General features: G+C 27.9%; 1 protein-coding gene across 1 annotated transcript in view; it reads right to left on the bottom strand.

The window, feature by feature from the left end:
* Positions 1–4,471, bottom strand: part of LOC120773444 — a 48,932-nt gene extending 44,461 nt beyond the window's left edge. Inside the window, exon 1 of the mRNA XM_040102329.1 lies at positions 3,588–4,471. The gene's annotated coding sequence lies outside the window, so the exon portion shown is untranslated. The remainder of the gene's footprint in view (positions 1–3,587) is intronic.
* Between the last annotated feature and the right edge of the window lie 13,729 nt (positions 4,472–18,200).

Consider the following 18,200-nt stretch of genomic DNA (forward strand, 5'->3'; position numbering starts at 1 on the left):
TATAAATATTACAACACTAAAGACAAATAAAATTAAATAAAAATGTAAAATAAAATTTAAAATATATAAATTAAAAAATAAATTGAAAAATTAAAAAAAATGTAATTAAAAGATATGTAAACAGAAAGAATTCATCAAAAAAAAAACAAACAAAAATCCAAAAACTGAAACTGATGGAAAGACTAAGATTTGTCTCAAAAACGGACTCGAAAAGATGGATGGTCGCTAAACAAAAACAAACAAAAGTAATAAATGAATTTCTAATAATAATATAAAAATAAATCAAGAAGTAAAAATAAATCCTGAACAATAAAAATAAACTTAAAAAAAATAAAATGAAGAAAAAAATTTAAAAAGTAAAATAAAGAAATAAACCACAAAAATTCAATACAATTAAAAAAACATAAAAAAATTAAATGAAAGATAACTAAATAAATCTAGGAAAAATACAATAAAAAAATGTTTTATAAATATTTAATAAAATACTAAAAAAATAAAAGAAATATTACAATAATAATAAAAAAATGTATGATAGAGATATAAAAAATAAAATAAATTTTTGTCTGTTATTTTTTTATTATTTTGTTTTTATATTTTTTTGCTGTATTTTTCTTTATTATTTTAATTTTTTTTTGTTGTGTAAAAGAAAGCATGTTTTTAATGAAATAAAAAAAAAACGAATTACATAAAGTATTAAAAATAACGATAAAATAAATAAAATTATAAATTAAAAATATTTGTAAATTAAAGATATTTTTCATATATAAAAAAAATCCAATTGAAATATAATATACATAGCTTATTTTATTATAAATACGAAAAATAATTTAAATTAAATAAAATATCAATATTTCAACCAAAAGAGCTAGCGCAAATTGTAAAAAATTAATGAAAAAATATGAAAAAATAAAAAAAAAATAATTAACAAAAAAATTACGAAATATTTAAAACAATTTCAAATAAAAACAAATAATAATTAAATTCAAAAGTATTAAATAAAAATAAATAAATTTACTAAAAGAGAGAAAAACGTTAATTTTGGTAGTATCGAAACTATAATACCATTCACAGGCACCTCTTAGAGCATAAAAGAGTTAAAACAAGATCTTTATTTCGATTTTAACCGATCAATTTGAGCGCCAGATATATGCTATAGTAGTCCGATCTGAACAATATAATAATATAATAGAATTGTAGCATTGGCTTTGATAATAATATGTTCCATATTTCGTGAAGATATCTGGTCAAATAGAAAAGATTTTCATATAAGGACTTCATTTATGTACATTCAAAAAAAAAATAAATTAATTAAAATTGAACTGGTCTGCTTTGTTTACAAAAACGTAATTTTCAACACCTTTTATTTTTTTTTATAAATTTTTGGTAGTGCGACCGGGAGTTAATTTTTCATGGCAACCATGGTAAAGAAACATTCACCAAAACATTCACAAAAATCAAAATAAATAAGTTAACTACATTAAATTTACCAAAAACTGAAAATACCATTACGCACAAAAAAAAAACAAACAAACAAAAACAAAGATAAATGCCGCTACTCATTGCTGAAAACAGTTAAAAGCATTTGTTCAATACATTTTGCCCAACACCAGACTATTTGGCTCTAAACAGCGCGCTGCAGAGTCAACACAGTTGGAGGCAAATAAAAGCTTTGTTTAATGGGCATTTCAGCGCTGTGTGTCCCTGCTGTTATTGTTGTTGTCTTTGAAGAAACTGTTGCCATTTAATACCTTTAATTGTTGGCAAATAAACAGAAGTGAAAATAAAAACAAAGCTATGAAGTGTCGGCACAAAGTAACCATCAAGATGTAATGAGTGACTGGAAGAAGCGACAAAGCGGAGAAGGTCAAGAGCCGCTGAATGCTGTGAGTGTTTATATGTTTGCGCTAATGATGATGCAGTTGATTTAAGCAAAATATTTGTATTCTTTCGGTCGAAATCGCTTATCAGAAACATTAAAGCGCACTTAATTTTGCATTTCGGCTATTAGTTGCTTGGAGGAGTTTCCATTTAAGTTAATTGGTCGGGAGTCACATTGAAGCAAATTTAAATGGAGAATAAGGCTCGTGAACGATTAGAGCATTAGGACGTAGATATTTTTTGATCTGATCTAGTTACACCAAAAGTTTAAGAATTTTTCAATATATAATATATAGAGTCCTTGTAACCGTTTGCTAAAAAATTAAAAAATTAGTTATTTTGCCATAACTTCGTAAATAATTTATCTAATGACATCAAACTTTGTGAAATATTTTCTTTATATAAGTGAAAAATGGGTGGCGAAAATCATCAAAATTGGACAAGTATTTCATACACCTCCCATAAAAGTGTTCGTTCAAAAATGAGATTTTTTGTTATAATTTGGTTAATGAAGTATCTAGTGGCATGCAAATTTGTGAAATATTTTCTTTATATAAGTGAAAAATGGGTGGCGAAAATCATCAAGATTAGGCAACTGTAGCACATAATTTCTATACAACCGATTGTTCAAAAATTAGATATTTTATACTAGCCCTCTCAATGAAGTAGCTAAGTTCTCCAAATTTTGTGAGATTCCTTATTTATGCAAATAAAAAGCACACAGGAAATATCAACAAAATCGGATCACTATTACATATAGCTTCCATACAACCCAAGTTCAAAAATGAAATATTTTGCTCTAGCTTTCTCAATAAAGTAGCTAAGATCACCAAATTTTGTGAAATTCTTTATTTATGCAAATAAAAAGCACACAGCGAAAATCAGCAAAATCGGAGCACTAAAACTTATAGTTACCATACAACCGATTGTTCAAAAATTAGATATTTCATCATAGCTTTCTTAGTGAAGCAGCTAAGTTCGTTAAATTTTGTGAGATTCTTTGTTTATGCAAATAAAAAGCGCACAGCGAAAATCAGCAAAATCGGAGCACTATAACATATAGCTACCATACAACCGATTTTTCAAAAATGAGATTTTTTGTAATAACTTCATAAATCAAGTAGCTAATAGGCCGAAATTTTGTGAAACAATATCTTAGTATGTATAAAAATGCGACAGTAAAAAGCATGCAGTTTGCATAACCATAGCATATACATACTTCTCATACAATCGACTGTTCGAAAATGAGATTTTTTGCTTTAACTTCGTAAATAAAGCAGCTAACGGCACGAAATTTTGTGTAAAATTTTCTTTACAGTAGCAAAGAGTAAGCACTGAAAATTATCGAAATCGGTCAACTATAACATATAGCTGCCATATAAACGATTTTTAAGATAGCACGGTTTTTATGTAATAACTGCTTTGAAAATGTTGTCTACCGTAAATATTGTTGTTTTTGTAAAATTACGTTGTTAGTTTATTGCTATGACTAAGCCATCGTCTGTTTCCCACAAGCCCTTAGACATATTTTAGCGCAAAAAACTTTAGCATAAAAAAGAATGTAAAAAAAACGTTACACTCGCCTAACGCGTCGATAAATCTATTAGAATAATTTGTCATTTCACACGTCAACTTTGAGTACAGATTCCCAAGCCAGAGCTAGCCAGCTTGCAGTAGATGAGATAAAATAATGCGATTCTCACACTTACCAATACAAAAGCAGGCGATAAAACACTTTTTAGCGCTACAGCTGAGCGGCTACATGCGGATGTGTGTGTGTGTTTGGCTGATGAATTGCAGTTAGCGGCAACTGCAACAACAATATAGCATATAATTTTTACACTTTTCTTTGTTTAATACTTCGTTTCGCTTTCGTGTGTGCGCCCAGACAATGCTGGAGTACAAAAGTATGGGTTTTTACAACGTTTGTTGTTGTTGTTTAACACTATGATATTGCTAAGTAAAAATGCAAATCGAAGCCGCAATTAAAACGTCAACTAATGACAGTTGAGGTTGCGCTGCTGGCGGCGTCGGCGCATTTGTTGTTGCATTGAGCAGTTACTTGTTGTAGTTGTTGTTATTGTGATAGTGTTGCGATCACTAGCTGGATTACAGTATAGTTATATGCACTTTGGTTTGCTGTGCTAGCAAAAAACTAATTATTGTTGTTGCTTTTGTTGTTGTAAGCACTAATAAACCGCTAGGCTCGCATTAAGTTGCAGGCGTTGCAGCTGCGCGGCCGCTATTTGACGCTCAACGCTTCTGTAAACGGTTAGTTTGGGCGTGTCAACACACCTTTGTGAAAAGTTGCACAACAACAACAATATATATGAATTATAATGTTGTTGTTGTTGTTGTCGCGGCTGCTGCTGCTGCAACTTCTTTGCGACACAGCGCGAAATTAACTGTCAAAGCGGCGCAGCGCAGTTGACATGCAAATGCAACATTTATGATTGCTGCTGCTGTTGTTGTTGTTGGTTGCTTATAATGACGCTTGCCACAACACAACACAACCAACTGTCTGTTTTTTGTTTTTGCACAAACACTTTTTTGCCACTTTTGCTGCTTTTCCGTTTAACACTTTTTCACACTTTTTTCGTAGTTGCCACTGATTTTTATTTTATTTTATTTTTAATTTTTTTTTTTGCTTACTTCACTTCAGCTCACTTCTTGCGCGCTGTTTTCGTCATTTAGTGCTGTTGTTGTTGAAGGAAAAAAAACGTTTAAATTGTAACTTAAAAAAATATAAAAACAAAAACAACAAAAATGCAGTTAAATGCTTTGCATTGTTTTGCTTAAGAATTTCTGCTTAATTTTGTTGCTTTATTTTTCGTAATTTTCGCTCTGCGTGCTGGCGTTCGCCTTAGCTGTGTGTGTTATTGTTGTTGTTTTGGTTACGGCTGTGCTCATTAATATTTCCTCTGGTGTGCTTTCATTATTGTTGCCGTTTTTTGTTGCAGTTTTTTGTTTTAAATTCTCGATTTCCGCTTACATTAGCGCACATACACACTTACATGCATACATATATACTTATATGTGCATACATATGTATATTTGTGTACAAAGCCACGCACATACGCTGCGCGACAAAAAGCGCAACGACCACAGCAAATTAGCCACTGGCCGTTGTAATGTGCTTTTCGTTTTATTTTTTGCATTTTTATTTTTTTTAGTTTTTTTTAGTTTTATTTTGTGAAACATTTTAAATTTATTTTTTTGTTTTTTTATTTATTTTTTTTTTTTGATTTTTTTGCAATTTTTTTATGTGCTTTTAGGCAGTTGATTTCCGCTCATTACATTCACTTTGCTTGCTACACGCATACACTCACACAAACATACACATATACATATAGCCAACACACATATAAGGGCTTGAAAGCAAGCATGTTGAAGGCGACACCTTAAACGACACACCGTTGGTGGCACAAATATTTCCGTGGTCGCTCAAAAGAATTCTACTATTTCCATAAATTTTAATATTTAAATAAAGCATATAAAACGCATAAATGCAGATTTTTGTAAAACAACTATTTTGACTTAAGCCGTTTTTCACTTCAAGAAATTTAATTTATACCTTTATAGTATTTTAAATAATCGAAAAAAAAACGTTTATGATGATAGGTCTCTAGATGGCATATTTGCATAGTTAAATGCTAGAAAATTGAGTAACGGTAATTCAATATACTGTTTGAGAGTATAAAAATATTAACTTTGATTATGTTGTTTGGTTAAGTGTTCATAAACATTTTAGTAATTTGCGAAAAACAATATTTTTATACATTTTTTTAATAAAAAAATAATTTTTTTTTTGAAATTAATTTAGTTAAAAAGTTAAAAAAAAAAAAATTTTATAATTTTTATAATTAAAAAAATGAAATAAAAAATATTTTTATACATTTTTAATAAAAAATTATCAAAATTTTTTTGTTTGTTAATTTAGTTAAAAAAATCTTCCGAAAATTTTATAATTTTATAATTAAAAAAATTAAATAAAAAATAGTTTCATAAATTTTTTAATAAAAAAAAATTATCAAAAAATTTTTTTTGGAAATTAATTTAGTTAAAAAAAAAATCATGAAAAAAATTTTATAATTTTTATAATTAAAAAAATTATAAAAAATAGTTTCATAAATTTTTTAATAAAAAAATTATCAAACAAATTCTTTTTAAATTAATTTAGTTAAAAAAATCATTAAAAAAATATATAATTTTATAATAAAAAAATTAAATAATAAATAGTTTCATAAATTTTTTAATAAAACAAAATTATCAAACAATTTTTTTTTGAAATTAATTTAGTTAAAAAAAAATCACGAAAAAAATTTATTAATTTTTATAATTAAAAAACAAATGAAATAAAATAACAGTTTCATAAATTTTTAATAAAAAAAATATCAAAAATTTTTTTTAATTAATTTAGTTAAAAAAATGTGCTCTTCCGATCTAAATTTTATAATTTCTATAATTAAACAAAATTAAATAAAAAATAGTTTCATAAATTTTTTAATAAAAATAAACTAGCAAATAACGCCGTAATACCCTTCACATGTGCATTATATGTATATAACATAAAGGCTATAAAATAATCTTAATCTTGCTTTTGATCGTTCCATTTCTTCGGAAATTGCATTATTGCCTTAGACATGTAAAATTTCGAGAAAATATCTCTTTAAATAAAAAAGTTTTCTTTACAAAGCTTTAACTTGATAGGACAGTTTGTTTGGTAGGCATATGAAGCAATGATTCGCTCTGGAAAATTTCTTCGTATATTATAGGGTTGCTTTGGACATTAACCTGTACCGAATTTCGTGAAGATACTTCGTCAGACGAAAGAGTTTACTATGCAACGACTTGACATTGATCGGTCAGTTTGTATGAAAACTATATGCATAGTGTCTAATAGTCCCCTTCGCACAACAACAGGTAGAAGAAACGCATACTGTACCGCGAAAAGGGTCAATATAATAGAAATCCGATTCAAACTTCTCCTCTAATTGATGAGAATGATACGAAGCTGTTTTAAAGACAGTTAACAACGAACTATAGGGTACAAGTGCGAACATAGTCAGATGTAAACTAACACAATACTGGCTGCGAACACAGACATGATTGGACGCACACGGCCTTAGCCTAGCCGTGGGAAAACCGAGCTGATACTGGCAACTAGGAGAAGGTGAATATTAAGTTCACTTAGAAACTATGCAAAAACGAAATACGTGAATACCTATGTAGGTATTAGAATGACGAACTGACATACTGCGCTCAAATTCAGCATGATGCTAAAAGATAAGCCAATATAACCATGACCCTTTCAAGACTTATGGACATACTGGAGGTTCGCTTGCAAATAGAAGGAAACTGCCCATGAAGACAATACAGTCTGCACATATAATAGATTAATACATCAAACATACATTAAACATGAAACATTAAACCTGAAACATAGACGAAAAGTGCTTGCTAAGGTGTAGAGGAAGGCAGCTCTGAGCATCGCCTTGATATACGGTACTCTATCTCAATCCGCAGTGCTATTGATAAGCCACGTCATCCCAACAGATCTAACCTACAAGGAGTAGGTAGTTAGGTAGGTAGTTAGTAGAAAGACGGCATAAAAATAGACATGCCCACAAAACAACAGACGAGGTAGCAAACACATGAGCGCTGGCAAGAGAGCCCAAAAAAAGATGGGCTGGCAAACTAATCAAAGATATAGCGACGGGGCACAGTAGAAAACACGACGAGATGATCTACTACTTAACACAGATGTTCTCCGATAATAGGTATTTCTGAACACAGCAAAATAGAAAGTCCGCCATATATTTACGGAGACGAAACATTTGACGATGCAAATCAACTTTTGTAAGTACCAACGATGGAAAGAAGTACGGCGATCACTAGAAAATAAATTTGGTTTATTAAATACGAAAAACCGAGTAGAAAAAATGATAGCTAGCGGTGAAAACTAACAGCAAATTGCCTCGTACGTGGAATATGTACAACACACTAAAAACAGAGACGTGAACGCGGATGCTCTGCCACCGCTAAAAATCGTAAGAATCCATAGATGCAGGGAGAGTAGAAGCTGATCTGCAATGGGTTCATCTTGGAAAACAGTCCCGGGACAAGGGAAAAGTCCGCGATAGAAAGGCGAAAGCGCTCTTTACGGCCTATAAAAAATATGTGCTATTGTAACCCAATATCGGCGGATCCGACAAATGAACAGCTTCTTGGAGAAAAAAACACGTAAACCAAGTTTCAGATCGATAACTCAAAACACGACGAGATGATCTACTACTTGACATCGATATTTCGGAAAATCCTCTAGTTCAGAGGTCCAACCTCTTCACATTAGCTCCTGTACAGTAATATAAGGCAACGGATGCTTCACTTACTGTTTACTAAATGTTTGACCTCCATGAAAGCTTTCTATCGAATATAAACCCCTGGTACTTCACCTTGTCAAGCTACGGATCTGAGGCCCAAATCACTTAACACTGCATTTAGCACTTAAGACAGTCAGTTAAAAACGAACTAGGGAGCAAAATAAATTACTGGAAGTCATCACTCATAACTACCGGAAAGATTAGCGAATTAGCGCTTTCGAAACTGCTTAGAATTAATTAGAGCTCTTTGTGATCACCACACTATAGCGTTCTTTATAAAAAAAAATCATAAATTTGAGGTTCGGGATCTTTGGTCTCAAGATCTAAAGAATAATTATATATTACGTTTTCATCAATTTGGGTTCCTGTTAGCTCATAAAACTTAAGAAAGACAGCCAGCATTAATGATAGATAGTGGATTACGAGGACATTTTGAAGTCTAAATTACTTAACGTACTTGGCTGCAGAGCTTCTAGCTTGAATAAATGGCTCGTTATGGAAATATTGTGATCCTGGCACGCTATAGTTTTGGCTGTTTTTGAATTTTGAACGTTACCTGCAGCGCTAAGGAGAGTTTTCTCTAATATAGAGACTACGTATGTAGGGTATTGAAGCTGTTGGGAGCAGAGGCAACGAGTTAAGCTGTTTTGTAAAGAAAAGGTCGGTGTACACTGACTGCTTTTTAGAGAGTTGGGGCGTCTGCTTTTGAACTACAGAGAGTTTCAAAAGAATTTTTTGTTGTTATCTTTTAAAAGTATAAAATATTTTAGTTATTGAAAATGCGTTTTTTTGGTTGATATTAAGCCAGTTCATTGGATTTTTTTTAGAGCTGACTGCCTTCGGAAGACCTACAAGTTTCCAGACACATATTTTTATACCCTGAACATGGTATATTAAGTTTGCTTAGTGATCTTTACGATGAGCTAAGTCGATTTAGCCATGTCCATCGGTCTATACATAAGCGAACTAGCACCGGTTTTTAAGATATCGAGCTGAATTTTTGCGCACGTTTTTTTCTCTTTAAAAAGCTGTTTATATGTTGAAACTGCCGATAGCGGACCACTATAGCATACAGCTACCATACAAACCGTGCGATCAAAGCCATTTTCTTGTATGAAAAACTTTTTTATTTGACGAAAGTCGGCATGAATTATTTTTCGGCTCAACGCTGTAATATTCGAACCATATTGTGCAGATCGGATCACTATAGCACATAGCTGTCATACAAACCGACCGATCAAAACTATTTTCTGTATGAAAAAATTTTTTATTTGACAAACTGATCAAACCAAGCGAATATATTTGTACACGCTTTTCGATGAGAAATTGAACTGTGAGGGGTATTAAAGCTTTTGTTTTTGCTATTTTTATTTCATTCTCTTTTTCTATAAATTTAATATCAACACACGATCAGTCAACCAGTTCTTAGCTCAGAAAACGTATTTTCATTGGATTTATTTTATTATATTTGTAAATGTTTTGTTGTTTTTGTTGCTCACAAGCGCTAATGAAAATTTGAGCGCCCATAAAACCGCTTAACACCGCCCATTGTCGCATTGTTCGCCACTTTCGCGCTTTCACACAGCTGTATATACCTGCTTTTATTTATTTATTTTTGTTTTTGCTGTTTTTTATTCACTTTTATTTTGTTCCCAAACAATTTCGTTCATTCTGCAGACAATTTGCGCTCATAAAAATTTAAATTTCTGCACAAAAGGCACGACTGTTTCGGTTCACACGCAGCGCGCGTATGCGGTCATTCGCTTTTCACTGAGAAATACACACACACACTCAAACAAAAAAATATATAAAGCGGATTTTTGAAATTTCAAAAATTCAAAATTTCAAAATTTGTTTCAACGAACGCCAGCACGCACAAATAAAGCAAAAGTCATAAAATTTTCTCTTTGCTAAACACAAATTTGCCAACGTACGCGCTGCTCACCCGTCTAACTGTCAGTCATGTACGCAGGTTGACTGCTTGTAAGGGACGCGCACTTTGCCTGCCGCGTTCGCCTACTGCTATTTGTTTATTTGACTTCACTCGCATGCGCATTCGCCCGTGTCCGCAATACAACAAACACATTACAACGCACAGAAAACAACAAAGAGAAACGCGTAAGTCAAAACAATAAGACACCGCTAGGAGACGCGTAGCTTTGTCAGTGAAAATTACAACGAAATTTGTTCCGTCATGTCGGCCAGCACCGCCGGAAACTCAATCTGAACTGCTTGGGCTCCGTTGCACGCAGCGGCTCCCCGACAATTGTTCTCAGCGCCCAATTGGCCGAACTGTTCTCTGTAAGCTGTGTGTGGCCAAAGTGTGTGTTCGTGTGAAAGTGTTGCCGTTTCATATTTGCCAAAGCGTTCGTATGCTGTGTGTTTGTATGCGTGCGTTATGGCCGCAACGCAGCGGCAATGAAATTCATTCAAAACAGAGAGTTCGAAGATAGCTGCGCTCATTCGGCCGATTATTTCGTCAAGTGTTTTGTGCTTATTATATGTATGTATATACATATGTATATATGTATGTATATACATAAATATGTATATATGTATGTATGTACATATGTATAAAGCTGTTTGCGATTATCACCTGAATTCAGTGCATGTTGTTGCTGCTGTGCATTGCGATGCAACATTTCGTTTCCATAACTTTTGTATGTACATACATACATACTTTGCAACAAAATTGTTTAAAATATTAATTTTTTATTAGATTTTATTTAAATTTGTTTGTTTTGAAATTTTTGGGCCTTTAATTAAAAAATCTATAAATTTAAATTTTTTTTGTTAATTTTCTTTTTAATTTATTAGAATTTTGTGAACGTTTTGGTTTTAATTTCGAAAATTTTCAGCATATTTTTAATTATAATTTTTAAATTAATTTTCTTTAATTATTTTATTTTTTCAAGTTTTAAATTAAAAATTAATTTATTAAATTTTAATTTTTTTATTATTATTTAAAAAAAAATTAATTTATTAAATTTAATTTTTTATTTCTTTATTTTGAAACTTTTTATTTTTTTATTAAAAAATTTGTAAGATTAAAATTTTTTGTCAATTTTGAATTTAATTTATTCAAATTTTTTGTTTTTAATTTTGAAATTTTTAATCATTTTTTAATTATAATAAATTAAATTTACTTTTCATTAATGATTTTATTTTTATTTTTTATGTTGTGCTAATTTTTTATGTAAATTTAAACAAATTTGTTAATTTAATTTGTTTTTTGTAATTTTTTTAATTATTGTTTTTAAAATTGAAAATAAAAAAATTATTAGCACTAATTTTTCTTTTATTTCCTTATTTTGAAACTTTTTGTATTCTTTTTTTTATCAAAAAATCTGTCAAATTTAAATTTTTTGTTAATATTATTTTTTCGATGTTTTTATACTTTTTGTTTTTAACTTTAAAATTTTGTAGCATTAATTTTAATTCTAATTTTTTAACTTAATTTTTCATTAATTATTTTATTTATATTTTTTATATTGCAGTAATATTCTTTAAAAATTTTAACAAATTTCTTAATTTTAGTATTTGATTTTTTTTTTTAATTTTTGTTTTAAATTTAGAAAAGAAAATTTATTAGATCTAATTTTATTTTTTTTTTTTTCAATTTGAAAGTTTTGTATTTTTTTGTTTATTAAAAATCTGTAAAATTTAAATTTTTTGTTAATTTTATTTTTAATTTTTTTCATTTTTTTTAACTGAAATTTTTAAATTTTTTTAAATTATAATTTTTTAATTAATTTTTCTTTAATTATTTAATTTATATATTTTATAGTTTACTAATATTCTTCATACATGGAATTTTAATTTTTTTTAAATTTTTTTTTTTAATTATTGTTATTAATTTTCTATAAAATTTAATTTTTATTTTAATAATTTTAAATTTTTAGTTAATTTTAATTTTTAATTTTTAATTTTTTTATTTTTGTTTTTAGTTGTAAATTTTTTAATTTTATTTTTAATTATAATTTTTTAATTTAATTTTCATTAATTATTTAATTTATATATTTATATTGTACTAATATTCTGCATATTTTTTAATTTTTTTTTGACTTTTTTTAATTATTGTTATTAATTAAAAAATCTGAAAAATTTAATTTTTATTTGAATATATATGAATTTTTTCCTTTTAGTAAAAAAAAATTAAATTCTTTTATTTGAAATTTTATTTTCTGTAGTGCCTCGCGTGCTTGTTGCTGCCAACGAGATCGCAGACATGATTTTTTTAATATTTACATACATACATATGTATGTATTATATGTATGAGTATGTAGGTATGTAATTGAATATGTATGATATTGTATGCACTCCGTTGCGTATGAGTGATCATCGCCATTCTATTTATTTATTCATGAATATACATACATACATACATATGTATGTGTGTACGTACGTATGTATGTAATTCGTTTTTAATTAGAACAGTGCAGCGAGCTTGTGTGATTTCCAGTTAAATTAAGCGGAAACAGCAACTAGTGAGACTTTCGAAAAGTTTGCATAGAAGTAAACACAAAAACTAGACAAAAAGAGAAAGATAAGCTGCATTTTTAATATTTGTAAAATTTATATAATAAATATATTTTTTCATTGAGATTTTTTAATTTCATTTAAGTTCGTCGAAAAAAATGTAAAACACAAGAAAGGTATTTAATAAAATAAAAAAATATTAAAAATACTTATTATTAAAACAGCTTTAAAATATAAGGAATTACAATTTTTTTATTATTTTTTTATTTCTAAAAATTTTAGTAAACTGATCACATGGCATTTTAATGAGGATGAGCAATCCTTTGTTTTTTTTTTAATTTTCATAACAAAGAAAATACTCAATATTTGCGCATTATCCGCTGCTGTAGAATAAAAATCAGTTACGAAAGCCGTTTTAGTACATCAAACAAAAGACAGCAACAATAAAACAATATAGACAACAATAGAAACCAGAAATGTTAATCAAACTGAACGCATACGTCAAAAAATGCAACACCTACAACAACTTTAAATGACAATCGAGACAGCCAATCGACGACTCGGCACAAAGGCAGTTGACTGCTTGCCGGCTGAGCGACTGCGCAGGCAAATCGCTGATTTTCAGAGGCGACATTGTGTGGGATTGAATCGGTCGGTGGGACCGTCGGTATTGCGGCGGCGATGGCGTAGTTATTGTGCTGAATGCGCGTGCATGCGTGACGGCAAAAGCAACAACAACAGCGGCAAACAATTGAGAAAATTGTAAATAAACAATATTGCGCATACAAAAATGCAGAAAGAAACAATGGAAGAATTGGTAAAAGCATAAAAAATAAAAAAAAATAAAAATAATTAACAAAATAAAAAAAAAATAACAAAATAAAAAAAAAATAACAAAATAAAAAAAAAAAAAAAAATAAAAACAAAAATAAAAAAATTAGAAAAGAAAAATAATGAAATAATAAAAATTTGAAAAAAAACTTAAAATTGAGGACTTAAAAATTCAACACCAAACAAAAATAAGAAAACCTGAAGTAAATATCAGATTTGTAATAATTAAAAAATATTTATATTTATATTTCGACGAAAATTGTAACATTCTAAACAAAAAATTAAGTAAAATATAAAAAAAATTGAAAAAATTATAAATAACCCCCTACTATAAGCAAACAGAAATGCAAGCAACATTTTAACAACACACTTAATGCCAGCAACATGTTGCTGCAACATTACTAAACACCTTTAATGCATTTTATGCTGACTTCTGTATGCATGTGGGTGTAAAGTGAGAAGGGAATTACTTGGGAATGAAACACTCACTCGCTGGAGAATTCATGCTTTGTAACTTCTCTTCATTCGCTCTCCGAAACACGCTTACAAAACGCCAAATACACAGCTAATAATATGTGTGTTTGTGTGGGAGAAAGCGCCGGCTGTGTTTGTTGCTGCTTTTGCGTGAAGTTGTTGACATTGTCAACATTTTATTGACATTTCTGTTTTGATCGGGTGTTTTACAGACAACAGCTGAGCTGGCTGATATTGGGAGCGCAAGGTGTATATTAAAGCTTTTGAAATAGCCATGATGTTTAAAAATAAATTTAAAATATCTATGAAAAAAAAAATCGAAATATCTATGATGTTTAAAGAAAAAATTTAAAAATCAAACAAAATTTCTTTTAATAAAAATTTTTTTAAAATAAAATTAATAAAAAAGTACAAAATATAAATAATAAAATAAAATTTGGAAAAATTTTATTAAAATAAAAAATATTTTTAATTTTAAAAAAATATGTACATATGTATGTGTATATGTCCATATATTAAATCAACCGGAAACTTTTCCAAACAATTTTTTTTAAATATTTATGGTGGTTTAAAGAAAAAGTTTGAAAACCAAAATCGTTATTTAATTATCTTGCAAATTATTTTATATGTATTATATAAGCATTTTATAATTTATGGATGAAAAAATTAAATTTTTTTACATTAAATTAGTTTTGTTCTATATATTTTATCGACTTTGCGTTATTATTTTTTTTATTACAAAATTAATTAAAAATTTTATTATTATTATTTATATATACATTTATTTTTATTTACTTTCTATTTATTTAATTTTTTAGATAATTATTCTTTGTTTATTTATTACTATATTTTTTCCTATTAAAATTTCAATTTATTTTTTAACTTAATTTTGTTAATTTTCAACACATTTTTAATATATTTTTAAAGATAAGCCTAAATGTAGGCAATAGCCGGGTTTTGCTATAGCATTTATAAGAAGTCTACATTTAGGCTGATTTTTAACAAACAATTACGAAATTAAGAAAGCCAACAAGTTAAGTTTAAAGTTAAAACTATAAAAGTCGGCACCACATTAAGTTAAGAAGCTGAATCCTATGTATAAAGAGAGCTTGTAGACATCTTATTCAAGTGGTACAAACTCTTCCTTTTTCCCCACTATTGATTTTTATCAAGCTACTCGAGCTATGCTAATTATTTGTTCGCTTCACAACAATTTGACGGAGCCTAGTATGACCTCTACTAATTAAGCAAGTAAAGCGAATAATGAACTTTTGAATACATTGTCCGCGAAGATTGAATTTAGACCAAATCTTTAGACTAAGATTTCGTTTTATAACCTTAAATATCTAGATTAAAAATATTAAAAATTTTCTTCACTTACCTAATTCACTGTAGAGCGTCGTATTTAGCGCTATGTCCATAGGACATGTGTCGGAATCTTCCGGTTCCTCAGGTAACGTTGGCGGACCGTCCCACAAAGATTTTGCGGGCCGCCGCACACGATCTAACCGAACGCGTGGATATTCATTGAAGAGCACGTCCGTTAGCTGCATTTTTGGAAAGAGAAAGACGTTAATATTAAAAGTCATGATGGCAAGAGACTCTCACAAAGTAAACTACCAAAACAAGACATTTAACAAATATTTAGAATAAATAATAATCAACAAATTTTGTTCAGCGATGAAGCCCATTTCTGGCTCATTGGACTCAACGAATGGATCATCTCAGATGTGGGTGTAAAGAGATAATCTTTAAAAACTAAATGCCAAAGAGTGCTCTTTCGAATGATAATAAACATTTCCCATTAAATTTGAAGTTTCTGTGTTTTTTCTTTAAAAAAGTGGGGAGCCTCGAAATGGATCACTCTTTACATTAGCCAAACTATTTCATATGACTGAGCTTTTTAGAGTACGAAAAGGTGAAAAGCTTGTAGATACTGCAGTCATGGCTGGCAAATTAGGAAAACGTGTTTCTTCGCTATTTTTTCTGTTTTTTTTTTGTTTTGGCGAATAAAAGAAAAATTACAAAACAATAAATTAATTTTATTTATACAAAAATTTAGTATTTTTAGTTATGAAATTAATTAAAAATATAAAAAAAAAGAAAAGTAAACATTTCAAGGCATCGATTAACAGTAAATTACTACTCAACACATGTAAACGTTACCCACCTCCTTTTTAGGTGTAGCCGGGAAGATCTACGAGTTAGCATTATTTGGGTAATTTTTTAATTTTTTTTTTTTTGAAATTTTAGTGTTGGTTTTGTGTATTTTTAGTAAGTGTTTTTTTTTTTGTGATTTAAGTGTTTACAGCCGTTAATGGTGAATTTCAAATGTAGTGCGTGGTGTGTTTTTTAGTAAGGTATTACAGATTTGTGTAGAAAGCGTACAATGAGAGCGCAGCAAAGGGAGAGAGTAAGAAGAATAGCGATATGTTAATATTAGTAATATAATATTAATAAGCTTTTAATTAGTAGATTTCTTAAAAAACGGCAATTTTGATTAAAAAATTGATAAAATCATTATTAATTTTTTTTTCTAATATACATATGTACATATATGGAAGAAAAGTTTTATATATATTTTATATATTTATATATGTGCATAAGTACATATATATTACCAGGTTTGTTTTAAATATAATTTTTTTTTTATTTACAAAATATATATGTATGTATGTATATGAGTTATTTTCGTTAGTTTTAATATAATAATAATTATTATTTTTGTTTTTGTATTTACCGATATCTCCTCACTGCAGTAAGCTGTGAAGGATTGCTCGTCCTGTTGCAGTACGCAGTAGAGTGGGCTCCATGGCAGCGTTTTGTGTTTGCGTGTGAGTTCGCCCTCGGATTCTGAAAGAGAGAGAGAAAAGAGAATATATGGTATATGAGTGAAAATAATTACATTATTTAAAATGTTATATGATAGAAAAGCATTAAAATAATAAATTAAATTTAAAAAATTAATGTAAAATAAATTGAATTAATAATTAATTAAACAATTTTTTTTTATTTAAATTAAAAGCGATTTTTTTAAAAGCATTTTGCAATTTATATTTAAATTAAAATTGAGCTTCATTAAAAATAAAAAAAAATTAAGTATAATTTAAGGAAAGTAAAACAAAAAAAAGTAAAATAAATAAAATAACCTTAAATAAAAAAATATAATAATAAAATTAAATTACATAAATTTTATTATAACAAAAAAATGTATTGAAATAAAATCAAATTAAATATAGAACAAAGAAATAAATTTTCAAATAAAAATCACTAAAATATATGAAAATGAGGTAAAATAAAAGTAAATTTAATCAGCTTAAATTAAAATATAACAAAATTAAGCTTAGTTTACTTAATTAAATTAATTTTATAATACATTAAGTCAAATAAAATCTAAAATTTAAAATTTTTTTTAATTAATTAATTTTTAAATTTAATTTAATTTTTAGTAAATTAAAATCAAGCGTAATTAAATTAATTTTATAATACATTAATTAAATAAAAATTTTAAATTAAAAATTTTTAAAATGAATTAATTTTATAGATTAAAAATTTTTTTAATTTAATTTAATTTTCAGCAAATGAAAATTAAGCGTAATTAAATTAAATGAGCAAAATAAAGTAATTTTTATAAAAAAATAAAATAATTTATTATATATTTAAAAAAAAAAATGAAATAATTTATCATTAGAAAAATATATATGTACATATATTAATTTCATATGCAATCAAAAGGTAAATTAAATTAAAATCAATTAAAAGAGAATAAAAAATAAATTAAATTTAACAGAAAAAAAGTAAAGTAAAATTTAAATAGAAAATGAATGCACAATAAATTAATCAGAGCAAACTAAAATGAATTCAAATGCAAAATAATTAATTAAATTAAGTGAATTATAATTAAATTAAATATATTTAGATGCAATTAAATTAAAGGAAAAACACATTTTGAGAGATAAACGAAAATAATTTAATTTTCTGTTAAAACCGCTGGCAACTCTATCCTACGCCATCTGGCGGTATGTTTTACATACAAAAGGTTTGCATCATAGATAACTAAGCAAAGTCACAAGCCACGAAGGCTGGCATAAAGTGGTATAAAATGAAAAGTGAAGGAGAAAAAAGCAAATAAACATATAAATATAAGTATGTAT

Source organism: Bactrocera tryoni, chromosome 4, assembly GCF_016617805.1.
Source record: "Bactrocera tryoni isolate S06 chromosome 4, CSIRO_BtryS06_freeze2, whole genome shotgun sequence".
Classification (NCBI taxonomy): domain Eukaryota; kingdom Metazoa; phylum Arthropoda; class Insecta; order Diptera; family Tephritidae; genus Bactrocera; species Bactrocera tryoni.